Source organism: Culex pipiens, chromosome 2, assembly GCF_016801865.2.
Source record: "Culex pipiens pallens isolate TS chromosome 2, TS_CPP_V2, whole genome shotgun sequence".
NCBI lineage: Eukaryota > Metazoa > Arthropoda > Insecta > Diptera > Culicidae > Culex > Culex pipiens.
The window spans coordinates 77,013,885-77,036,791 of record NC_068938.1 but is presented as its reverse complement, the minus strand read 5'-3'; the positions used below and the strand labels follow the sequence as shown (position 1 = coordinate 77,036,791).

At 35.1% G+C, this 22,907-nt stretch overlaps 1 protein-coding gene across 2 annotated transcripts in view; it reads left to right on the top strand.

Annotated features, from left to right (window-relative positions):
- Positions 1 to 22,907, top strand: part of LOC120413574 (protein numb) — a 77,840-nt gene that overhangs the window by 14,191 nt on the left and 40,742 nt on the right. Inside the window, exon 1 of one of the 2 annotated variants that reach the window (XM_039574460.2) lies at positions 8,346 to 9,043. The exons of the other annotated variant lie outside the window; for it this stretch is intronic. The gene's annotated coding sequence lies outside the window, so the exon portion shown is untranslated. Of the gene's footprint in view, positions 1 to 8,345; positions 9,044 to 22,907 lie in introns of those variants that run through there. 2 annotated transcript variants of the gene reach the window in all.

The following is a 22,907-nucleotide window of genomic DNA, read 5'->3' as shown; positions in this document are numbered from 1 at the left end:
GCTGTCCATGCAAAAATGATTTATGAAAATTCGAAAATTGGTATCTTTTGAAGGAATTTTTCGATCGATTTGGTGTCTTCGGGAAATTTGTAGGTATGGATAGGGACTACAAAAAATGATACACGGTAATTTTTTTGTGATTTATAATTTTACTTTTTGTTACTAAAACTTGATTTGCAAAAAACACTATTTTTATTTTTTTTATTTCCTGATATGTTTAAGGGGACATCAAATGCCATTTTTTCAGAAATTTCCAGAACAGGCAAAAAATCTGTGACCGAGTTTTGAACTTTTGAATCAATACTAATTTAAAAAAATCGAAATATTGGTCACATTTTTCAACTCCATTTTTCGATGTTAAATCGAATTAACAATAAAAATCGTTACTTAATCCACCGATGGTGGTTGGTGCCTTCCTCACAATTATGTACATATTTGTTTCTGTAGTAAGAATGTCAAACCTACAAATGTTATCTAAATTTTACTTCTTACAACATATCCACATGGAGTATGGGGTCTAGAATCCCAAAAATCATTGGACGTAATATTAGAACAACACCTACGGGGCTGTTTCATGAAAATTGTTCACTTTCAATAGTTATATTACTTTAAAGTTTTTTGAGCCAGTAAAAAAATATATCTGTTCATTTTTCCCGGGAGTTTCAAATCAACAAACAAACATTTTGTGTTTCTTTTTTGAAAATAGTTGTAGTTATTCATTTTTGAAAACTAGTGCCCTTGTTTGTCCACCTTAAAAAAATATAATCTGAGAAAATTCTCTATATTTTGCTTACATGAACTTTGTTGATACGACTCATAGATATTGCCATGCAAAGGTTAAAAAACAGTAAAATTGATGTTTTCTAAGTCTCACCTAAACAACCCACCATTTTCTAATGTCGTTATCTCAGCAACTAATGGTCCTATTTTCAATGTTAAAATATGAAATATTCATAAAATTTTCCGATCTCTTCGAAAACTTTTTTTTCCAAATTTTTTTATATCACGGCTAACATTTAAAAAGGGTGAAATATTGAATGTTTGGCCTTTTTAAATAATTAGTCTTGATTTTAAAATTGAAAACATTGTTTTCGAAAAGATCGGAAAATTTCATGAAGGTGAAACACTCGATTTCAATTCTGGGATATTCATCAAAACCCATAATATTTCATGCAATATTGTCACTGTTCATATAAAATGTAGTTTCGATTAGAATGTACTATTGTTGCTGAAGCAGATGACCAGGCGAGCAAACACCTCGGTGATCTAGATCATTCGTTGATCTCTCCCTAAACCTCGGGCGTGTCAACGGAGTTGACATATAAGAAGGAGAGAAGATAGAGAGAGATACTTTTGGGACTCTTTTGATCTTTATTGATTCGCTTACCTAACATTTGCGGTCATATAGATAAGTTGGGTGAAAAATCATCTGTACTTAATTAAATCGGCTAGATTTGGATTGTAAGTAAACAAAATCTGCATTTAAATGAAACTTACTAACTTTATGCGTACAAATTAGGCTTCGCGCCCCTCCTATGACTAAATAGCTGTACGGTGAACCAAAGTTGGTTTAAGAACTATAAATTGTAAGTCTCTGCTATTAAACCTTTGAACTATGTACTAATAAACAACATTTCAGCTTTAAGCTTACTCCAAGAATCATCTCAAGTTTGACTAAAAGAGGTCCGACATAAACCGGTTCACACCCTCAGCAACAACTATCTTGACAAACCCTGCAAGTGCGACAAGTAGCCAAAGATAATTTCAGTCAGAAGCCGTTTTGTCACTCTTGCATGCACGCTTCCTGTCTACAGTTTTGATTACATCTCGGGTCCCCGGCAACCAAATCGAACCAAACTTTGGAATAATGCACAAAACGGCTAGCCTTACAAAATGTGAATTGAGGAAAATTTGTTTTTATTTTTTTTCTGTCAAACTATATATATAAAAAAAAACTGGTATAGAATTACTTTTGCAATCGCGTTTTGACAATAAAGACTTTTGTTGCCACGTACTGGCCTACTAATCATAACTGAAAATTACTGTGGTGTTCACTCATTTTAGTGCTGATAAGTTCAACTTTTCAGCACTTATATCGAAAAACACGTTTTGGTCATTTTTGCGATTATTTTCAACATCAAATATGAAAGAGTTTTTTTTTTAAATCAACATGGAACATATTGCAAAATAATCATTATTCAGTATTCAAAACTCAAAAATAAAAAATAACCTTGCCCTGGTTACCTACATCACCATTTTAGGCTGCAAATTAGAGCTGGGACTTCGGATATCCGGATAATTTACATTTTTGTCTATATGAATTCAGATATCATCTTTTTAATCATTATTTGGATAACAATATTTGAGGAACCCAAAAATGATTTAAGAATAAAAATGTAACGGATCTTACAATTTTTTGAATAATAGTATTCGACCATAAATCATGTGATATAAAATCAAAAGTCTTTTGAATACCTGTAAATTATTTTGTTTCATCTTAATGTCACCCCACAGTCGTTAGACAAAGCTGGCATGCATGAGTTATTTCTTTTTCTAATAGAACTATCAATGCTGCAAATTATCCGGATATCCGATTTCTCAGCTCTACTGCAAATGATTGAAAAACATGTAATTTTTCACATGTTCAAGAAAGTTTCACGCTAATCAGAGAGGGGTCAGGCAATTGCTGTATTGATTGGCGGAGAATGGCACAAAACTAAATATCTTTGTAAATCTTATTTTAACAAACTTTTAATAAGAAAATCCTCAACGTCTTTTTTTGTGTGTAACAATATTGTCCAGTGCATTGCCCCTTTACAAGGTTTCGAAATGACATTGCTTATCAAGCGACGCGATAAAATAAAATATTTGATAACAAACCCACCTTCATGACCAGCTATTTTCAAGCCGGACGCAGGCAGCAAGGCTATAACCTGTGCTCGTTAACGAAATGTCATCTCATCTTACGGCAAGTTTTTCGATAAAAAAAATGAAACATCAAGCCTCTTCAGACGACATAAAAGTTCAGACGCATTAAAAGTAGGAAAATTGCTTTCATAACCAACACAAAACCGCGAAAAGCTCCTTGGCATTAACAAATTTGACTGCGACTTCTTCTCTTTGCCCAAGCATGTTTATCTTTCTACGTACGAATGGCTGTAATCGAAAATCGATGGCCGTATCCGTTTTGGGCGATGAATTCGAGAGCGGAAAATTTGTCTGTTTGTTCTGTTGCACGAGGAAAAACTGTTTGAGGTGAATGTAATCTTTTTACTCTGTAAACTTGATAAATTGATCGAAATTTCACGGCGACTGACATAAATGGATCAAACTCTGAACTTCCTGTCTACCAATTCAAAATTCTCGACAAAATGTTTCCTCTTCAACAGTTGATTTTGCTGTGTGGGCGTTGAAACTGTTATCCCCGGTGGTCCTTGTCGTCCGGCAATTTTACGCCCACACAGCACCAATTCTCAAAGCGGATTACGATATTGGCCGTTATCCGGCGTCCATTTATTGTCCAGGCAAAATTGGTGACATCAACATTCAAATTTTGGCTCGTTCGTAGGAAATTTGAACGGCGACTGACCGTAGTCATCCAATCGATCGGATATCCTTCTGACGTATGTTCTTGCTCATGCTTTGGTGTGGGAAGATAGTTTGGGCTCCCTAATCACGCTTCAATTGACAGAATTAAATTTTAGTGGATTCCCTGCCACTAAATAAAATTATAAATTAGGGAACAAATTCTATGGAAATCTCTTAAGCTACCATGCGCACCCACGTTTATCTATGTGGGTAGCAAAAATAAGGGGGTGCGCATGGTAGCTTATATCGTCGCCATCGTGCTAACTTGTCGTACGTGCATTTTGGGCCAAATTGAGTTAAGAACGCCATTTTGTGCAGCTCACAATGACTCACCTTTTGACCTTCACAGATCCCCAAAATTCGATTTCAATCCTGAGATATTCAACAAAAACCGAAAAAATTCCGTATATTGTTGTCACTCTTCATATGAAAGTAGTTTCAATCTTGTCGTGCTATCTTGTCACTCCATGAAAATTGATGTAAGTGCGACAAAAGGCCAAAGGGATTTCAGGCCAGGAAAGTCAGGATGCGTTTGTCGCACGTACAAGCTAGATTACCGTAAACATTTGTAATTATAACTCGGGACTCCAGCAACCAACTTCAACCAAACTTTGGGACAATGCACAGAATGGTGAGCCAAACAAAACGTGTTTGTTATTGTTTACATTGCGAGCTCTCGTTGTTGAATATTCAAGGTCAAACATTAAAACGCGTTTTTCTTGGAACGTCAAAATGGCGGATGCGACAAGATAGCACGACGACGTCGATATGAGGGAACGCATGGTTGTTTAATATTATTCCATAGGTTTTATACATAAATTTACAATTTTTATTTATTTGCAGAGAATTCACTAAAAAGCCCAAATCTATTATACCTTGACGAAACTTAGGCGTTTATTGACATCAACTTAGAAAATGTCGAGTTGTGTAATAGTTAAAAAAGCACCAAGATGTTTTTGTTATTCGAAAAGGAATGAACTATCCAATAAAAATATTTTTTTTAGTTTATCATTCAATTAATAAACAAAATCAAACTTTCCACAAGTCCATTTCACCCAGTATCGCCCCATTCACACCCCTTTCTTGGTAGTGGTGCATTCGTCGCCCCAAAAACTACGCAAACATTGCAGAGCAGTCAATTCAGAGACCGACTGTGGGAATTATCGTTACAACTATGCTGCTGCTGCTGCTGTCGTCGTCGCTTGTTATGGTCCGCGTCTATTTGCATGTGCGTTTTTGTGGAACGTGCAACTTTGAGCTGCACCACTACATGGAAATCCAAACGCGCTTGTAGGCAATAGTTGGTGAATGAACGCGCGCCACATGCGGAATGCTAGTGAATGAACCTCCCTCTTTAGTTTATCCAAGTTTTTTTTCATCACGCGATCTGGCTGGAACGAATGGAACGAAAACAAATTGAAAACAAATAATGACGAAAAGTTTTACTGCTTGACTGGTGTTGGGTTTTGCACTAGTAGATGTAAGATTTTGAAGCGTGATGGTGTTGGATTTGACCATTCAACGTCCAAAAAACTGTTCTTGGGTGTTAATTTTGCTTTGAAAAGTTAAAAATATTGCACTCAAATGTGACAGAACTTGAAATATATGTTAAGAGAAAGTGAGAAAAAAACAAATACAATATTTTTGTCCGTGATTTCATTATCCAAAGTTCCTAAGAAACCTTCAGATAATGGAAACTTCGGATCATCGAGTTTGGACTGTATTCATATGTACAGTCCAGACTCGATTATCCGAAGGCCTTGGCAAAATTTCACTTTGGATAATCGAATCACGAATTTTTTTTTGATGTCTTATTTTTGATTGTTGAGCTTAAGTATGACCCCTGAACTACTCAGTAATTAAGAATTTTTAAATCCAAGATGGTGGCCAGAATAGTGGTGATGGAATGTTGAAAAATGCATTTTTTATTTTTATAGACGATCAACCATTAAAATTGGACTAAAATGGAGTCGCAGAACTCGAATTTGATGTTAAAAATAAGAAAATCTGAAGTACCATAAAAACCTTCGGGTAATCAAACTTCGGATAATCAAAACTTCGTCTGGACTGTATCGAGTTTGCTTGAGCAGTTCGAAAGACATAATGTCGAATGAACTATACTTATTAGGATGTAACAAAAATGACTTTTTGGCGGGCATTCAAGGGTTTGTTCCGGTGGGCATACTAAGCCCAAATCCACAATATGAGCTTGATTGGATGTAACAGAAGCTGGCGCTTTGTATTTGAATTTTAATTGAGATTTAACCCGTATTTTTTTTTCAAAAATGACACTTTTTGAGGCGTTTTGGCCACTGAAGCGTTTATTTTCAATATCATTGGTGGGTAGGCCAGATCCTTGCGCATCTTTTGGTACACATAACATTGAAGTTTGGAGCAACCTGGAGCTTGGTACAGACCTTCAAAGTTTGGCATTTTTTTTAAAAATCGGCCCCGGCTAAAAAGATATGCGTCGCGCCTCGCGACGTCCTAGACGCCATTTGATTTTTCTTGGGTCAATTTTCTAAAAAATGCCAAATTTTGAAGGTCTGTACCGAGCTCCAGGTTGCTCCAAACTTCAATGTTATATATACCAAAAGATGCGCAAGGATCTGGCCTACTCGCCAATGATGTTGAAAATAATGCCCACCGGAACAAACCCTTGATTGCCCGTCAAAAAGTCATTTTTGTTACACTCTAATACTTATACACACTTTGTAAGGGCACTTGTATGAAGCACGCGCGACTTCCGCATTTTAAAAAAGAATTCCCAAAAAACGTATGTTTTAATTTTCAATTTTTATATGTTTTAGAGGACTAGAAATGGTATCTTTTGCACTTGAGTTTAGGATGGTGCAAATCTCGTACTAGAGCTATAATTTTTTGCAAAAGTATGTTTTTTAGAAAAAATATAAAATATTGTCAAACAAAATTTATATAATCATTTTTTGATAAAAAATAAAATTTGTAATTGAAAATGACTTCACACATTTTTTAAAAAAGTGCACCGTTTTTTTAAGTTATAAGCATATCAAGGTGATTTTTTTTGAAAAATGTTCAGTATTTTGAAGAACATAAAAAAACTTTCATTGAAAAACGAGTTGAAATGAGAGGAAAGTACTATCTTGCGAGGATAAAGACTTCTCGCGCGTAAAACAACAACAAAATGTATCAATTCGTTCATTGGAACAGTTCATCCTATTGAGTGGCTTATATGTACTAATGCCTATCACTAATTCATCGAACCATGATATCCAATACGGAACAGCAATGCATAAGGTTTGTCAAACTATTCAAATTTGATGTTAAAAATAAGAAAAACAAACGAAAAGAAAATGTTTTTTTTTCGTGATTCGATTATCGCGAAGTCCCATACAAACCTTCGGATAATCGAAATCCGGATAATCGAAACTTCGGATACCGTAATCTGGGGCGAATCAAGACTACAGTCTGAATAGGGACAGCAGTTTTTAGAGCACTTAAAGCTTTTAGATTTGGAAATAGATGTACACATTTTGTTGGTCTGAGTTTGTTCTAACCGAAACCAACCAGAAAAATCAAAATATTGTGCTCTAACATGGTTAAAACTGCTGTCCCAATTCGCCCCATGTGTCCCGATTGAAACCAGTAATCGAGGCTTCGGTAATCGAGTCTGGACTGTAATGCAAAATATTTTTTAACTGGTTCAATCATGTAAAAAATGATAATCAATTAGTTTTCATTCGGTTGCACGTCTATGTCCATTGAAATTTCAAAGTTTTTTTTTTTTGAAAAAAATAACAACACTTGTTTATCCTGTTTCATTTTTTGAAGATAAATGAAATAAATTTAATAAACTGGACAAATCTTGGGCACCCACTAAGCGATAAAATCGAGAATTAACGAGCCTAGCCTAGAAACTTTCCCACATAAATTTCAAACAGATTTTGCTAGAAAATCAATAAGAAGATGTCAAAACAAACACTAATGTCAACATTTTTTTTTGTTCTTTTTTTCATGCAGGGACAATCGCTTGATAATGTTGCTCTCAGTTTCTTGGTTATTTTTTTAAATCATATCTCCAGTTAATTTGCTATAGGTCCTTTGCGCCATTTGTAAACAAAGTCGTGTTTAGATCGTTTCTTGACCAATTTACAAATTATTCACTTCAAAAATGCTTCGAATTGTTCATCTAGATGACGCGTGGTGCGTAATTCGTGCTTTCCATTTCATTAGGACACAAAACTTTTGTAAACACACCTTATGAGTGAAAGGGATACACTATTGTTTAAAAATTATGAAAATTGTTTGCAAACATCTTAATTTTTCGAGAAGTCGACATGTTGCAAGGTAGTTGCATCAATAAGTGTATAACTAGTTGGACAACGGTTGCAAGAACAACTTTGCGACTTGTTGGTCAACTGGGTAAAACTACTTCTCAGCGTATAAGTGAACAATGTATTTTTGAGTCTTTGTTTAAACTTCAACTGCATTCGTTCTTTTGCTACACCCGGACCGACGAGGCCAATCAAGTGGCTGCGGTACTCTGCACTCCACTTCGTCCGCGGTACTCCTCGTCGCTACCCACAGCCGTCGTCGTCGTCGATACGAGTCTTCAGTGAGAAAACCAGTTGGACAACATTCGACTCACAGCGTTGTATTTGTATCGTAGCTATATCGCTAGTAGTTTGTTTATCCACCATTGTATTGGTGGTATCGGGCCCCGGAGGTGGCTGGTTCTCCTCACAAGTCTCGAGGTGTTCGTTGCAAGACCTGGCCGTTCAGTGTTGTTTGAAGTTTCGACCGTTACACCGTGTGTGCTAGGTCTAGGGGCTCTGTAGGTGTTCGTTGGCGCGGGGTTCCAGATTTTCGCGCGATCGCGAGGTTGGGGGTTTCGTCTCTCCGTGTAGGACGTCGTCGTCGTCGTGATCAGTTCTCGATACACCCCCTTTTTTGAGCGGGGAGCTGTGTGGCTATAGGATTGCGCTGGGAGTCTGGTCAAGGACTGACGGTGGTGCAGCAGTGTTCTTTGTGCTGAATAAGCAGCCCAGTGAGTCGGTGAAATTCCCGCTGATCAATAAAGTATTTTTTTACTCTTCGTTTGCTGGTTGGTTTCCGAAAGTTGAATAAATTGTGCAATACTCCCCGCGGGGTTCGTGCGAAACTGAAGGCAGAAGGTGTGGAAGAATTTCGCGTTAGCGTAATCAAATGGTGCCTTGGCGGTGAAGTTTGTGGTATCGATTGCCGAGAGAGGTGCAGCTCAAGTCGAAGAAGAGCGCAGCGTTTCACGGATAGTCGGGCTATAAAACGGTTTGCAAGCGGGCCGTACAAGTCGATAGATCGGCAGCAGTACATCCGGTGACCGGATGCGTTCTGGTGGCTTGGCTGGGTCGTCAAGGTGAACCCCGACCGTATTTCACCTCCTCACAGGAAGTTTGTCCTCGGACCGGCGCTGGACAGCCGAGGTCGTCCTGAACAGGTAAATAATTACAAATATCGATTGCGTCGTCGTCGTCGTCGTCGCCGTTGAACTGGATGGTCTGCGCTGAACAAGAAGTCGTGAAATACAAGAGAGGGGCAAGGAGTGGGGTTTGAACCAAAACACGTTGCACAAGGTTTGTTTTCGATTTGTTCGAAATACCAACTTTGCAGCGCGCACTGTTTGAACACGAGAATAGAATATTTGATTCGCTTGAATGGGCGAAGAGATTAGATGTAGCTGGAGAATTTGTTGTTATCGGACTTGGAAACATGTCTTTGTGTTGGATGGGCACGTGGGTGGGGTGATATTGATTGATTGCAGCAATTGAATTGTTGAAATTATCTTTGTTTTTGTTTGGGAAAGGTCGTTCAGAGAATTGGAGAAACAGTTGGTGATTATGGTGTTATATGATTGTTGGCACATTCCGATAAAATTCAAGCACATTTACGCAAAAAATCGCTCTACATCATAGCCTTGGCGTTCTCGAAATACTCGAAACCAGGAGTTTGAAGGCTTGATTGTTGAGGCAAAAATATGCCAAGAGCTAGAAATTTGTCATCTTCAAAAAACTTCCACAATTTTTTTTCCTCTACAACTTTGCCTAAGCTTGACTTGATCCCAAGCCTGTACCTCGTCTGCATGTGGGTAAAACAATTAGCTTTGTTCTAGAAAATTGTGCGAAATTGAGTAAAACTCATTGTAGAAAACAAAGAAAAAAATTAAAAAATGTTTAGATTGAGTTACACACATTTTTCTAAAAAGTGCTGCATAAAACTTCCAAGAGATCTTTTTTCTTTGTTTTGATAAGTATAGAAAACACTCAAAAATTATCCAAAAAAATATTGTTTATACATGAATTGTTTGATAAACATATCAACTCCAAAACTCTTACGCATTTGACGTTAAATTTATCGTCATACTATTTTTACAATCAATTGTTAAAAAAAAGTGCGTTTAGGGAGACTTGATCCCCGCATTTTTACAGTCACTGGAATCAGCCTCAAGATTAAATAATTGGGCTTGATTTTCGTAACTTACTGCAGTTTGAACCATTTTTCAAAAGTTTTGTAAACAAAAATTAACAGCTTTTGTTAGCATGCCCAATTTTTGCCTAAAAAATATTTTTTTAAGTTTTTAATTACTTTGCATATTTTGAACACAAACGTACATGTTTAATGTGAAATAGCAAGAAACATTTTGCTTAAGAATTCTTCAAAATGTTGAAAGGGGGATCAAATTACCCCCAACATTTTGAAAATGCCGGTTTTAAAATATTTTTTTAAAACGCTTGGCATGATTCGAAGAGTTTATCTGATGAAATACCCTTATCAGCCAAACATAGTTGAATGTTTAAGCTTTTAATTCATGCAAAAAGTTCATAGTTTTGTGAGAAATTGACAGAGTTATGTGCGATTCAAAATAAGGGGATCAAGTCTCCCTACTCTCCCCTAATCCAACAAAATTTGTTTTTGGTTGACACTCTGGTTGGTTGTCGCCCTGTAAGTCAAAAGATAACTTCAAAAGAGTCTTTTATCAAGTACATCAATTCTTGACAAGACACCATTTGGCTAGGACGTTAAAAAAAGAGATAGCAATTTATTTTACTTAATCTTGCCATTCCGAACACTGTGCAACCGTTTGTACAAGTTTTTTGCAATTGGGTAATTCTCTACCAACTCACACGAAATCGGGAAAAGTTGCCCCGACCCCTCTTCGATTTGCGTGAAACTTTGTCCTAAGAGGTAACTTTTGTCCCTGATCACGAATCCGAGGTCCGTTTTTTGATATCTCGTGACGGAGGGGCGGTACGACCCCTTCAATTTTTTAACATGCGATAAAAGAGGTGTTTTTCAATAATTTGCAGCCTGAAACGGTGATGAGATAGAAATTTGGTGTCAAAGGGACTTTTATGTAAAATTAGACGCCCGATTTGATGGCGTAATCAGAATTCCGAAAAAACGTATTTTTCATCGAAAAAAACACTAAAAAAGTTTTAAAAATTCTCCCATTTTCCGTTACTCGACTGTAAAAAATTTTGGAACATGTCATTTTATGGGAAATTTAATGTACTTTTCGATTCCAGAAGGGTCATTTTTTCATTTAGAACAAAATTTTTCATTTTAAAATTTCATGTTTTCTCTAACTTTGCAGGGTTATTTTTTAGAATGTAACAATGTTCTACAAAGTGTTCATGAGCAGACAATTACAAAAATGTTGTTATGTAGACATAAGGGGTTTGCTTAAACACATCAAGAGTTATCGCGATTTTATGAAAAAAAGTTTTGAAAAAGTTACTTTTTGCGTTTCTCTTTGTTTCGTCGTCCGTGTCTGTCGCGGGTGACCATGAACGGCCATGATCGATGACGACCAACTTTTTCAAAACTTGTTTTCGTAAAATCGCGATAACTCGTGATGTTGATCAGCAAACTCCTTATGTCTTTGAAACTTTTTTAGTGTTTTTTTCGATGAAAAATACGTTTTTTCGGAATTCTGAGTACGCCATCAAATCGGGCGTTTAATTTTACACAAAAGTCCCTTTGACACCAAATTTCTATCTCATCACCGTTTCAGGCTGCAAATTATTGAAAAACACCTCTTTTATCGCATGTTAAAAAATTGAAGGGGTCGTACCGCCCCTCCGTCACGAGATATCAAAAAACGGACCTCGGATTCGTGATCAGGGACAAAAGTTACCCCTTAGGACAAAGTTTCGCGCAAATCGAAGAGGGGTCGGGGCAACTGTTGTGTGAGTTGGCGGAGAATTACCCAATTAAAATTTCAAAGTTAATTTGAATTAGAAGTTGCAATGGTCTTATGGACTTTCCTTAATGAGAAAGGCTTTTTGCACACATAAATATTTAATCTACTTTAAATTGAATTTTATTTACAAAACAAGTTAAGTATTTGCAAATTAAAACTGGTCTTTTTTCTTATTCCTCGAGCATTTAAAAAAAATAATTAAATGAACATAACATGTCTAATCTCGTTTTCTCTTCATGTTAGCAAACCTATCGAAAACACCTTATACCTGAAGAACTCTCTTTCTCCATCATTATCAATAACGAACACCTTCCGCTGTGGAAGAATAATCACTTCAAAACATCACTGTAATCAATAGCTCTTCATGAGGTACTTTCTCTCTCTCTGTGAATTGAGCAGATCAACACGTTCAGTTTCATCATGCATCGTTTTATGTCTAGGGTGCTCTTTGATTTTAAGAAAAAAAATCAATTAACTAAAAATTTGCACATTACTTAAAAACAAACAATATTTTGTTTCGTTCAATATGACATTAAATCGAACAACCCTAAATAAATTTCCAGTCTATCTGGAGTTAGCTATTCTATCTATTTGCTTTTGCACCACAAACTTGGTATGATGAGTTTTTCCGGCGATAATTACTGCTCGACTAATCAGCAACGGTCTGCGGGCAATGAAAAGAATCGACTATATAATGCAAAACACTCCCCGTGTACGAAGCTGAGTCTGAATGAAAATCTCAACAGAAGCCTGAACCGAGTTTCTCATGGAGAAAAAAATTCATTGGCTAGTGAGAGGCAAAACAACAAAACAAGGTAAAGCGTCAATTGTTGAACCAGTTCAACGCAACCATTTAGTTGGTTCACCAGTTGCCTAGCTAATCTAAAACCGGTTCGCGAAAGGCAAATCAGTTCGAAACTTATTCTCATGTCAATCTGGAAGCATCAAGTTCAGCAAAATCCATAGAAAGAGATTGACCCCCCCCCACCAGTTTCTCTGAAAATGCCTAGAACCAGATCATCTTCGTGCAGACATCGAAAAAAAAGTTGATGAAATTCTCCGCGTGGGATTGGATGTCGGGCCGGCCGGACGCCCTCGAACATCCCACACCTGTGAAAAAGGTGGTTCGATGAAATTTTTCGTCGAAAGCAAGGAGCTGGACCAAGTAATGAAAAGAACAAAATAAGCTGCTGGCTGGCTGGCCGACCTCCCAAAGGAAATTGCTAATGGACCGGAGGCAATTTTCATTTTTCAATTGAATTTGGATGGCGAGGTGGGAGGGAAATGATTTGAGAGAGTGGAAAGTGAGTAAAAAAAAAAAAGATTCTACAAGGAAATGGGCAGTTTTTATTTTCGCTTCAGATTCTTCTCCAAGGGGTTCTGATTGATGGTGATTTTTTTAGGGGGGTTGAGAATCGGTAAAGATCGTCGAGTTGAAAGGGCTTTTTTGTTTTCGGAGATGGAGGGTTTAATGACCTGGGGCAATATGGGAAGTTGTTGAGAAAATTAGTGTAGAATTGCTAATGAAGATAACTTGAGGAGAACTACATTAGAATTTGATTCTAATACTGAAGACTTACATTTTTCTTTTTAATGAATTTATTTGTATGCTCATGTTTGAGAATGTTTATAACTACTACAGTAGAAATACACTAAACAGTAAAAAAATGTGTAATTTGAAAGGTTTGATATTACCTCTTTTATGATGTAATATTATCACAATTAAGACTGAAGGAGGGGCATTACAACAGAAAAGTGGTAAATTTACAAATTTTTAGATGGAAAATAACACATTTTTTATTACATTAAAGTTGTACTCATTCCAATTGTGAGAGCAACTCTTTCAGAAATCAGCTTATTTTTTATTTGTTTTTGTATCTTATTTAGGGTCCTTTCTTCTGATTACGAAGCCACTTTGCTTCATTGTAAAACAAAAATTGTATTTCAATATTCTAGAATTTATATGTTTAGATCTTGAGAACGGTCTTTATTATAAATTTTGTATCTTCAGCAAAGTTGTAGGGTTCAGCAAGGGCAAAACAATATTTGGTAGAGCTACATTTTTTTTGAAAAACGGTAAAAAACATTTTCTTAGACAAAATTATACTAAATTTTCTTAATTTTTTGATTTTATTTTCATGTTTTGAAAATATGCATATTTTTTAAATAAATCTTTAGGTTGAATAACCCTGAAACGGTGCACTTTATAACAATTTCTGTAATCTTCTTTCTGAATTCAATTCTTAAAATATGTTTTTTTTTGTATTGTTTCAAAGATTTTTAAAAGTTTGTTTTTTTGTTGAAATTTTGAAATTTTGTTTTTTTTTAAATAAAATTGGTAATATTTCCAAATACTTTTTTAAAAGTTTATTCTACTTTTTTTTTATCAAATATCTTAATTGTCATATTTTGAACATCATTTTTTCTTGTCTGTATGAAGTGATATTTCAATAAAAATAATGTTTTTAACATAAGTTCTATAGAAAATTTGTTCCTTTTTAAGGACAATCCTTTGAATAAAAATTTACAAATTACGTATTTTATGTCAAATTTTAAAAATTTAGCTTTTGTTTTACAATCAAATTTATTTAAAAAAAATTATCAGGTGTCTTAAATTTCTTATCCTTTTTTCTTGTCTCCATTAAAAGATAATTTAAGAAAAATAATGCTTTTTTTAACATGAGTTCTACGGACAACTCGTTCCTTTTCAAGCTTAGACAAACTTAAGAACAAAAATCAACAAATTTCAAGTATCAAGCCGAATTTTCAAAATTTGTATCAAAAAGTTCAAACTTGTAGGAAATTGGACGGGCTTTCTGAAAAAATACACGTCTATTCTATAAGTTTTTTTTTTCAATTTTTATGTTTAAAAGTTAAATTTTAAGGTGATGTCACGATTTTTTCGCTTAAATGCTGTCAAATGCAAACTTATGGGAAATTCCAGTCGAGCTGGAAATTGCCAGAAACCACCAAAAACCCTGTTTTTTCAACATTATTATATTAAAACCCGCGGTATCTTTACAAGGATTGGACATAGGCCGATGGTCAATATGGAGACTTTTATGTAAAATAGTCTGGAGAATCGATTCCCACTATTGTGTTTTTGGTAAATTTTTAAAATAATTTTACGTTTAGACCAGTTAAAAAAACAGTTTTGGTAAATGATTTTTGTGTTTGTAGGAGACTCATACCATCTTAGGCTATTTCCTCAAGGAGCCATTACACTATCGCAAACAAACAAACAAACTCGCACTTTTTCGTGTTTGACAGTTTGCCAAACTCGCGAACTTGTTTGCGGCAAACTCGCAAACAAGGCAAAATGTATGCAGGCTGACGTTTGTACAAACAAATCCAGGCAAACAAACAAAGCAGGCAAACTGTCAACAAGTGCGAGTTTGTTTGTTTGTTTGCCGTAGTGTAATAGCTCCTTCAGAAATTTTCAGAAAAAAACGTAATATTACCTTAAAATTTAATTTTTTAACTCAAAAACTAAAATAAACTCATAGAAAATGCGTGTAACTTTTTATCAGTGTATTTTCTTAGGCCCGTCTGATTTCCTATAAGTTTTTCATAGACCACTTTTTAAAACGATGCAACGGCTTCGAGAAACAAAAATTTTTAAATTATGAAAAAATATTTGTGGAAAAGCAACTGGCTCCATATACACAAAAATGGCTTATATAAGCCTAAGAAAACATGTCTACAAAGTTTCATTGAAATCGGGGAGAGTCGGGTACAAAAGTACCAGAAAAAAATCCTGATTTGAGATGGAATTGCTCTTCATCCAAATCAAAAAAATTAAAGAAAAGTCAATTTGCGAAAACGTCGATAATTACTCAGTTTATTCACGTTGACCGGAAACCACAATTAAACGCTATTGAGGAGTGATTTTGAAACGTTTGTATTAACCACTTTTTATGCAAAATGGATCAATTTTACGTGCCCTGAAACCGCCACATTCTGATCACTGAATAGAATTGATCTCCCGAACCGAAATCTATCCATTCGTGGTGCCATTATTGGCTTACAAATGCCCTCTAATCAGCGTGAGGTTGCCGCATGCTAAACAGCCCGCCCGTCTAATATCGCTTGGTTGTGTCCTTCATCCAAATTACCCGGCATGGTTCCACCAATTCGCGGGAAAGCAGCGGGAAACCACCAACTGACCGCTCTGGTGGTGGTCCCGCAAGTGGTCAACCGCAAATCTTGCAGGTGTGATTCATCGGGTTGAAGTTGGTTGGACTGCAGCTGATGAATATCAGTGTAACCGCTGATTCATAGATTTGCAATGTGGACCTCGCGAAAATGAAACCTGGTAAAAGCTTAACTGCCTCGCGAAACAGGTTTGAAGATGCCCATCGATTGAGAGTCGCGTGATGTCATCTCGCGAATGACCACCGACCGCGAAGTACGACGAAGACCTATCAAACCTGCGTCCCGCTCGTTGAATGGGTAATGAGCAAAGCTGGGGGTACTTTGACCATTTCTGCGAAGAGACAATATTGTGAACGTTTGCGATGAGATGATGTTCTGACGGATTACGCAAATCAAGTTACGGAACGCGTGCCTCGAGAGCTGCGACACAGTCAAAAGTTCGGAACAGGGCAAATTTGCGTCAGCGCAAAGTCATTCTGGAAGTTTGCAGCGGCATAAAAAAAAGTTACTTCGGAACGAGTCTCTCGCCACACACGGCGAGCGTGGAAAGCATAACTCAACAGAACGCCAAACCCCCAAACAGGTTGGTTGAGGAGGTAATCAGGCAAGAAACCGCATTCCTGCGGGTATCCGAGGGGAATGGGGGCGCCCCAGTACCCGGGGGATCACAGACAAGAGGAGTGGCGAATTGATGCTCTGTGAGAAATTTTGAAATATTACATTGAGAGTTAGATCGTTACTAATTCCAAATGCATTGCATTGCTTCGTTGGTTTAGTTGCCAGCATCGGAACTCTCTGTGACCAAACTCTGCACAGTGAAAAAAGTTTAAGGTTAAGGTCGTAAATTCCAGTCTTAGCCGCAACAGCTTCGCCCTTTTTGTTCAGTGTACCTTTTAATGCATTCAGCATCTCAACCAGCAACTGACTGCATTCTGACTGCATCTGTGCCAGTCAGAGGGGCCAACGTTGAAGGTAAGATACTTGGTCCTCTGGTTGGTCTCGCTGGTATGAATGACAGATGTGCAACATGTTCGCAGAAGTGACTAGCATACTGTTTTTCTTGCTTCAACCATTCGTACAGCCTTGCTTTGTTTACGTGTGTGCGCCGTTTACAGGCTGGTTATGATGAATTGACTTGACGGTCATTAGTGCATGCATGTACGAAAGTTAAGACGAAATTGCTGCACTTTGTGCATCGAGTGCTGCACGTTTGTGGTACAGGAATGTGCTCCGGTGCACTGGTATGGGTCGCGAGCTTTACGGTGCTGATTAATTAATGGTGGCTGGAATCACACAATGTAGGATTTGTTTACGATAAGTGTGGTGCAGAGTTTTATTAATGATCACATATTTGCTGAAACGATGCAAATCTCAAGCATTTTTGAGCAAGCAAGTGTCCGGATTTGTTCCATTCGGTCCAGTTGCGGGTCCCCCAGATTGGCATTCAAAATCATCAAGTTTAATAAAGTTATTTAAAAGTTATGATTTAATACTTGTGAAGTTGTGTATGAGGAACCACCCTTTTGTGAATTAGGTAACATTTTCAAATTACAGTCGACTCTCTGGTTGTCAATATCCAAGGGACCGTCGAGGAAGAGAATCATCAGTTTACAGAACGATGCAAAATGAAGACTCGATTGAAAATATTTTTTCTTGATACCCAGCTATGGGAGAGAATCATGGCAACGTCCATCAAATAAAAACAAACTAATGTCAAACACCCTTCAAAGCTTCGTTTCGCCAAGAAAAATGTCTATGCAAGCCATGAGAAAGTGAAATTATTGACAACCGGAACAGTTTTTTTAAAGCAAACAGAATCCAAGGGACCGTCGAGGAAGAGATCCTTCAAGCAAGGGAAAATATCGAGGAATAAAGCCAACCGAAGTATGCAGTTTGAAGGGATTGGAGAATTCATCGATAGATGGAGCAATATTTATATCGAGAAGATCGACAGCCAGAGAGTCGACTGTTATATTGTTATTGTACAAAATCGAAATGCGAAATGATAAATCTACTTTCGACCCAAATCCAACATAGGATCTTTTCGACGTGATCGTGCTATCTTGTCGCACGTCGTTTTTTGACATTCGTAGAAAAACGCGTTTTAATGTTTGACTTTGAATAATCAAAAAACTAGCAACGAGCAATGTAAACAATAAGGGCATCTCCAGCGCTGGGGTGCAAATCAAATTTGCATCCGGCTCATGAATACCGAGATCAAATTTGCCACCTTGAAAAAACTCCGTCATCCCCACCGCTAGGGTAGCAAATTTGCCACCGAAACAAGCCCACCGCGGGGGGCAAATATGGGTTTTTATCATTTTTTGCTCTCGTTTACCTTCAAAATCAATAATTATGTGTTGATTCATGCCTAGAAATGCTAAAAGTTTATTAAACTTTTTAATCCTATTGAAAAATTCAAAAATTCAAAAATTCAAAAATTCAAAAATTTAAAAATTCAAAAATTCAAAAATTCAAAAATTCAAAAATTCAAAAATTCAAAAATTCAAAAATTCAAAAATTCAAAAATTCAAAAATTCAAAAATTCAAAAATTCAAAAATTCAAAAATTCAAAAATTCAAAAATTCAAAAATTCAAAAATTCAAAAATTCAAAAATTCAAAAATTCAAAAATTCAAAAATTCAAAAATTCAAAAATTCAAAAATTCAAAAATTCAAAAATTCAAAAATTCAAAAATTCAAAAATTCAAAAATTCAAAAATTCAAAAATTCAAAAATTCAAAAATTCAAAAATTCAAAAATTCAAAAATTCAAAAATTCAAAAATTCAAAAATTCAAAAATTCAAAAATTCAAAAATTCAAAAATTCAAAAATTCAAAAATTCAAAAATTCAAAAATTCAAAAATTCAAAAATTCAAAAATTCAAAAATTCAAAAATTCAAAAATTCAAAAATTCAAAAATTCAAAAATTCAAAAATTCAAAAATTCAAAAATTCAAAAATTCAAAAATTCAAAAATTCGAAAATTCAAAAATTCAAAAATTCAAAAATTTAAAAATTCAAAAATTCAAAAATTCAAAAATTCAAAAATTCAAAAATTCAAAAATTCAAAAATTCAAAAATTTAAAAATTCAAAAATTCAAAAATTCAAAAATTCAAAAATTCAAAAATTCAAAAATTCAAAAATTCAAAAATTCAAAAATTCAAAAATTCAAAAATTCAAAAATTCAAAAATTCAAAAATTCAAAAATTCAAAAATTCAAAAATTCAAAAATTCAAATATTCAAAAATTCAAAAATTCAAAAATTGAAAAATTCAAAAATTCAAAAATTCAAAAATTCAAAAATTCAAAAATTCAAAAATTCAAAAATTCAAAAATTCAAAAATTCAAAAATTTAAAAATTCAAAAATTCAAAAATTCAAAAATTCAAAAATTCAAAAATTCAAAAATTCAAAAATTCAATGAATTTTTTTTTAAATTTTTGAATTTTTAAATTTTTGAATTTTTGAATTTTTGAATTTTTGAATTTTTGAATTTTTGAATTTTTAAATTTTTGAATTTTTGAATTTTTGAATTTTAGAATTTTTGAATTTTTGAATTTTTGAATTTTTGAATTTTTGAATTTTTGAATTTTTGAATTTTTGAATTTTTGAATTTTTGAATTTTTGAATTTTTGAATTTTTGAATTTTTGAATTTTTGAATTTTTGAATTTTTGAATTTTTGAATTTTTGAATTTTTGAATTTTTGAATTTTTGAATTTTTGAATTTTTGAATTTTTGAATTTTTGAATTTTTGAATTTTTGATTTGAATTTTTGAATTTTTGAATTTTTGAATTTTTGAATTTTTGAATTTTTGAATTTTTGAATTTTTGAATTTTTGAATTTTTGAATTTTTGAATTTTTGAATTTTTGAATTTTTGAATTTTTGAATTTTTGAATTTTTGAATTTTTGAATTTTTGAATTTTTGAATTTTTGAATTTTTGAATTTTTGAATTTTTGAATTTTTGAATTTTTGAATTTTTGAATTTTTGAATTTTTGAATTTTTGAATTTTTGAATTTTTGAATTTTTGAATTTTTGAATTTTTGAATTTTTGAATTTTTGAATTTTTGAATTTTTGAATTTTTGAAATTTTGAATTTTTGATTTTTTGAATTTTTGAATTTTTGAATTTTTGAATTTTTGAATTTTTGAATTTTTGAATTTTTGAATTTTTGAATTTTTAAATTTTTGAATTTTTGAATTTTTAAATTTTTGAATTTTTGAATTTTTGAATTTTTGAATTTTTGAATTTTTGAATTTTTGAATTTTTGAATTTTTAAATTTTTGAATTTTTGAATTTTTGAATTTTTGAATTTTTGAATTTTTGAATTTTTGAATTTTTGAATTTTTGAATTTTTGAATTTTTGAATTTTTGAATTTTTGAATTTTTTGAAATTTTTTGAAATTTTTTGAATTTTTTTGAAATTTTTGAAATTTTTTGAAATTTTTTGAAATTTTTTGAAATTTTTTGAAATTTTTTGAAATTTTTTGAAATTTTTTGAAATTTTTTGAAATTTTTTGAAATTTTTTGAAATTTTTTGAAATTTTTTGATTTTTTTTTGAAATTTTTTGAATTTTTTTTGAAATTTTTTTAATTTTTTTGAAATTTTTTGAATTTTTTTGAATTTTTTTTTTATTTTTTTGAAATTTTTTGAATTTTTTTGAATTTTTTTTAATTTTTTTATTTTTTTTCCGTGCTTGATTCGATTTTTCCGTGCATAATTCCATTTGAAGCGGTAGCAAACAGACTGAATACCGGGTAGCAAAGTGAAATCCCGAAGAACTGAGAGCAAATTTGCTACCGCGACAGGTACCGCGATGGGGTTGACGTCGGGTGCAAATTAGCTTTGCTTCGATGTTTGCACCCAGCGCTGGAGATGCACTAATAAACACGTTTTGTTTTGCTGATTATTCTATACATTGTCCCGAAGTTTGGTTGAATTAGTTGGCTGGAGTCCCAGTTGCTCAGTTGTCGCACTTTTAGCCATTTGCAGGGTGTGTCAAGATAGCACGATCAGATTGAAATTTCTGTTATATGAAGAGCGGCAACATTGCACGGAGTTTTTTCGGCTTTTATTGAATATTTCAGAATAGAAATTAAATTTTACGGATCTGTGAAGCTCAAAAGGTGACATAATGGCGTCCTTAACTCAATTTGGCCCAAAATCGACGTGTGACAAGATAGCGTGTTGACCTAGTTCATAACATAGCTAGCAATAGCGGTTCAGAAATCCTGGTAATCCCCGCTAAATCGTAACGTTTCATCACTTTGTTCACTCTTCTGCTATCAGAGTTCAACGCTGAATGCTCAGTATCGTTACGAACAATAAACCATCGAATGCGTTTATCTTAATCTGTTCGCTCTATATCCAGTATTATCGCAATACACCATCGAATGAAACGGCATTGGCTTCGCCAAAGTGACGCGCTGAAGGTCGTCGCGATACCATCCAGACTCACGCTCTGCTGCTGGAATGGTCGGATTCGCTTCAGAGCTTGCGGAGTCTGTGCGTGGGTGTCATTCCAGCTAACCCTCAGCTCACCAAAGCTGGCACCAACTTCAGGGAACAAACACCAATCTGGATCATCTCATGTGTCGGCACGGTCGCGGTGATGCAAACCGATTCGCTGGTTCTGTAACGATTGAGCTCGAGCTCTTAAACTTTCCCAATCAAATCGAAATGAACGGTTTTGGCTCAAGCTGTCAAGTTTTCATCATCGCGCGCGAGATCTCGCGCGGTGAGAGGAAAATTTGGCATAAAAGATTGCCGATGCCGCCGCCGCTGAATGTGTAACATTTTCATTTAATTTTTGGCAGCAGGCACGAAAGCGTAACCGTTGATGCTGCGCCGCGAGAAGTGGACCAGGTGGGCCATCACAGCTGAGCTGACCACACTGCCGGTCGTTGATTAGCTTCGTCCAGTTGCGTATTCGTGCGGTCCACGCTGGATTCCATAAATCACGGCTGAACGGTCATTAACAACTGGTGGTGTGCATCGCGAACTTCGCGTTTTCAGCGTGAACAGGGGTAGTGTACTTCATTGTAACCTGTGAGTTATTGAGTTGTGCTAGATTACTTCAGTGAAGGAAAAGTTCTACAATGTTGCAGTTCTTCTAAAAAAACAAATCCAGCCGAGCAGCACGACTAGCCCCTCCAGCGATAAAATCCCCACATAATGGATCCAAAAACATTGGGATTATCCTCAAAGGCGCCCCATTAAAGCTGGCCCACAAAAGGTTCACAACCGCCAAACACCATGGAAGTGGCCGCACGGTTGACTGGGCGGCAATATCCAAAGAGCTCACACGTGTGAAACTGATCGGCAGAATTAATCATACACAGTGCAAATGTGCAACCATCCGCAATTGGCTATCCAATTAAAATAATTAACTTCAAACGGCCTCCCCGAGGTATGCACGATGGTGGGGGAGGTTGATCGGAGCGGTCATAATGTACATTATTGCATGCATCATCACACCGAGCTCGGCTCTATGCTCAAGCTGTGTGGAAGGTTGTTTCCACCAACTGCTTGAATCATTAGCAGCGATTGCAATTGGTTGGTAATGGGTTGCAAGAAACAGACAACCATTATTTATCGATACGGTGAATCAAAACAAAACATGGCTATTGTAAGGTGCGAGACTTGGAAATGGATTTCAACCATATCGATGGATAGCCCACAGCAGACGTGCAGATGTAAAATGGTCTCGATTTGGATTGAGAGATTTTATCCTCAGAAACAGAGAGAGCGTAACGCTCCTTAACTACCGTTCTACGCACACTTAGAGACTTTTGTTGAAAATGAAACTCTTCCAGATCGTCGAGTAATTGTGGTTCTTAATAGCCAAAGCAGACGGTCGAGAGTAAAACGAATTGTAATAAGTTGAGGTAAAATTACACCCTAAAAGAGGTTAAAATTCACCAACACAAATAACAGCTTCCA